This window comes from Macrobrachium rosenbergii, chromosome 41 (assembly GCF_040412425.1).
Source record: "Macrobrachium rosenbergii isolate ZJJX-2024 chromosome 41, ASM4041242v1, whole genome shotgun sequence".
Lineage (NCBI taxonomy): Eukaryota > Metazoa > Arthropoda > Malacostraca > Decapoda > Palaemonidae > Macrobrachium > Macrobrachium rosenbergii.
In genome coordinates, this window is record NC_089781.1 from 43,255,697 (window position 1) to 43,260,391 (window position 4,695).

Consider the following 4,695-nt stretch of genomic DNA (forward strand, 5'->3'; position numbering starts at 1 on the left):
CTGGATCTGGATCTGGACCCAGGATGGATTTTATTGCATCATCTGTCTTATGTGTATTTGAAGACAGCACTAACTTCGTCTGTGCGTGAAATAAAATGAAAATGAATATGAAGCAGTGTTGAGTCATTATGAGTAAAAAGTGAAAGAGAGTGTCAACGACGTACAACATTTTGGTAACTTTACTGGTAAACTTGATAGAATGTGCACGCTCTTCTGCAGCAGACTCAAATGTCGATCAGATTAATGTTTTATCCCGAAGGATTTCGAGATTTCTTTGTTGCAGAGTTTGCCTCTGAGAGGGGTCTTCTTCTTGCAGGTGCTGGCTACCTCGGTTATCTTGGCAACAGCGGAGAATTCAGGTTATGCGCAAGGTCGACCAGTCGGTGGTGGCGGACAGGGCCCGAGAGGTCCTGTGATTGCCATCCTGAGGGATGATCGAACGGAGAATGGCTACGGAGAATACACTTTTGAGTTCGAGGCGGCAAATGGCATCTACCGCCAGGAATCCGGAACACAAAACAATGGCCAAATGAGCCAAGGAGGATGGCGGTACGTATAATGCACCCACACTCAAACACGGTTTAAAATTAATTTTCAGGACAAGTGAAATTTCGGGGATACACATGAAATTAATGATAAATAATTGAGGAAATAAGATATAGAAAAGAGTACTGTGATGGAAAGGAAGGGTACTTTTTACAATGATTAAGTCGTACCAAGCGTAGCAAAATTTTTCATGCTCCTTTTTTTAAATGTAAATCCTCTTCAACCTTGATCATCCTTTTTCGCAAAGAAGCGAGAATTTCATTTTATTCACCGCAGAAAAATAAATAATTTTTTTGTGATAAAATATAATGCTTATTCATTACTATTTTCTTGTAACGTTAGTCTACCGGTTATAAAATGCACGGTTAGGCTTGCCGTCATCCAAGCCCGAGCACAGCCTCTCTCACAACTGGCCCTCAGGTAAGCGGGCAGAAAGAAGCCATCTCTGTCAGAGCTTCAGGACAGTATATGATGGAAGTTACCGTTTCGACACTACATCATTTCATTTCCCCAGTTGTCCAGTAGTATGGGTTCCTTAGTTTATTTCCAATAATGACCGAGCCCTGGTAACTACAAGCAAGACAATTCGTCATATCGCTCAGTAGCCTACAGCCAGAGCAGATGGGGATTTTTCAGTGATTGAATCGACTCCAAGTGGCGTCAGTCATGTTAGAGTTTTTCTTTCACCGACAACGAAAGATATTGGACAGTATTACGTTCAGTATCTTACTTAATATGATGAAAGAATTAAAATGGATTTTTTGAACTTATCACCTGTGTGGCGTCTTCAGGAAAAAGACCAGTTGCTATATTAGTCATGAAAAGTGTTTATGTCTATTATATTATCCATTATGTATGAAATATTTAGTTTGATATATTGATGATAATAAAATTCAGAATATTATGTATATAGGTTTCCATCTGTAATAACAGTGTTTACCGAGAACTTCAGATTATTTGGGGTATCTTCTGAACTTGGTGCTTCTCGACAACTTCTGAAGCCAAGACCTTTCGGATTGCCCCACCCCCACTATTTACTACAAAACTCTTGTTACTGCATTCTCTGGTGTTTTAATTCGTACATTTAACATTTTTTGTCAAGGGAAAAGGCGCATAAAAGAGTGTTTAATATATCTACCGTGAATTGTATTAACTGGTGATGATATTCATATAAATTAAGTAACAATGGAAATACTGAGAGCTATAAATTCATCCTTTTCGGTTACCTTCACATTCATATGTTGACTCTCCCTCCATTATTATAAAATAAAAGTTGGAGATCCCGACTGATTTGTGAAAACTGATCTGCGTGGAGAATTTAGCTAACCACACTCTTTCTGGGCACCTTCAGGTACACCTCGCCGGAGGGTCTGCCAGTGGAGATCACATTCACAGCTGATTACAATGGTTACCAGCCTCAGGGGGCAGTAATCCCTGTCTCGGTACCGCTTCCGTATCAGCGCACACAGGTATATTAATGACTCCAATAGGTACAAAAATATTGCAGGTACATCCACACAGGCATCAGCAGAACTAGTGTAAACATGAACAACCTGAGCAGTAAAGACACTACTGTTGGCTGTGTCTGTTAAGGACCTCTGTTGTACCACAAAACTCCTGCGATTACAAGCCGGAGATTTTTCTGTTCTGGCCCTTCTTTCTTCCTCCAGCCTTATTATGAATGACAATTAAATATACGGAAGGGAAATACAGAAAGAGATTCCAACTTTCCTGCCCACATATTTTGAAGAAATCGGACCCTTTAGTTTGGGAGATCTGGGAGCGTACAGAGAACACCAACACCAGTACATAAGTTACTTTCATTTGTTTGCTAAACAAGGATTCATGTGTAGCAATCATCTATATGGGACGAAAATCAAATGAGTCTTGTTACTGTTCCTCTTTTTTATTGTTTTCAGTCATTGTTTTCAGTGAAGTTTATCAAATGTTTTATTCCATATTATTCTTGTTTTGTTAACCCTGTGCAGGAAAATAAACTTTAAGATGTTATCAAGTCATTTAATACCCTACATGATTCAATGAAGGCTGGAGATATTTCGGCTCTCTGTCTCTCTTATAAGTTAACAGATACCTGACTACAGAATAGAAAGCTTCTGGAGAGAAGGTCGACGGTTGTCACGAATGCAACAGACTGCTAATATGATAGTGGCCATCATCTCAGCAACCTGACTCAACCTACATTCTCTGCCTTAATTTCCAGTTCTTTATCTAACTTCCCCTAAATGTCTAATATTCCATGTCGACAAAATCTTCTTGCAGGGATTTTGCCAACATAAACCTCCTATCTAGTCGGTCTAAAATATCAGTAGAAATCGCAACCGAGTGTAGTGATTACGTGTCTAGTTGGACTGATGTGGAGACTTGCGCAATGGTTCTGATTTGGAGAATGTTAATATCAGTTTGCTTGTTATATGTCCTTTATTCTTAAAAAATGCATTGTATGCTGCACTTTTAATTAACTAGAGTTTTGGAACTCAGAAACTTACCTGTAGCAATGTGATTATAAATTTGGAAATTCATGAAAAGGACACTTGTAGCAACGCTACAAGGACTTACGTTTTCACTCTTCTTCCAGCTACAAAATAGGTCGGACGTGTTCCAGGTATGTGTGCTGATAAACCGGCTGGACATTGCTAGATCGTTCTTGAAACATTAGTTAATTGTACCTTTGTTTAATCCAACTTGATCGACGCCGATCATGTTGCGATTTTGGTGATTTATAACAGAATTAAGGTAATTTTTTTAATCTTGATTGCCAGCACGCACGTTGTCCAGAATTCGTCCTTTGTTCCTTGATTTAGTTAAACGTAAGTCATCCGTAGCTGAAGCCTACGTTATTTCATTGCTGAGTATCTCGGTGCTTCTACGGTACTTTTCTGTGATTTTTTGATTCCCTAACTTCTCTCGTGACCTCATGGTCACTGGCTTTTTGTAAACCCAGATATAGCCGGTAGGAAGTTCTTGTAAATTTGCTTGTTTTTTTTTTTTTTTTTTTTTTTTTTTTTTTAGATTAACATCAATTTAAATAGCTTGGGTATGTTTTTGTATCATAGTATATTTTTTTAGTAAAATTTGGAAAATGTACTCGTATTTTGTGTAGCCACCATCAGTTTGTGCTGGTTCGGAGTCTGTCTTTTTTTAGACTGTGCTTTAGGCCCAGAACAGCGGGCAAGAGCCAGAAATGTGAGTTATCATCGAGACATTCTCGACATTATATAACCTTCATTAATAGATCTCCGTAAGGGGTTAGTGTCGTCAGCGCACATCACGTGGTGTACTTTATGCATTGCTTAGTGTTCTTTGCAGCATTCCTTCAGCCCGTAACTGCAACCTCTTTCATTCCTTTTACTGTACCTCCGCTCATATTCTCTTTCTTCCATCTGACTTTCCACCCTCTCTAACAATAGTTTCATAGTGCAACTGCAGGGTTTTTCTCCTGTTACACCTTTCAAACCTTATTATTGTCAATTTCCCTTTCCGTGCTGAATGACCTCACAGGTCCCAGCGCTTGTCCTTCGGCCTAAATTTTATATTCCAATAACCTTAACATGTTTGTTGCAGGTAGCCATACAGTAGAAACCAATTCTGTTTATTTCATCGCATTTACAATTCACACTGCTTACAAGATTTCTGGAAGTACTCACATGTAGTATCTATCTCTGAGCAATGCCATCCCTAAACCTTCTTCCCATCTTGAGGCTAACAGAAATACGCATACAAACGCCAGTTTCCTTTGCATTTTAGTCTTCTTTTTTGTACAAGAACACTGAGTACAAGAGTGTGACCTGCTTCGGCGTCCATCCCCTAGGAATCTACCTTTCCTGAGCACTGGAGTTTTCCCTTTCCTTTCCCTTCTCTTGCTCATGTCTTCAGTTTGTGCTCTCGATTAACGCTCCTACCTGCAGAACGATATAGTAGGTATCACAGCATCTCCCCTCAGGTTGGCCTGTGTGTGCACAATGGCATGGAATTCGAAGCTAGCCAATCTTCTGGTCAGTTACTAGTACCTACAGTATACTGCACATTTTCTTTTTTAGATACCTCTTCTCCAAATGCATTTCATTCTCTGCAACGCCTATGATCTTATTTTTAGCGTTTACTTCAATAAATTCAGTGAGACTATCCCAC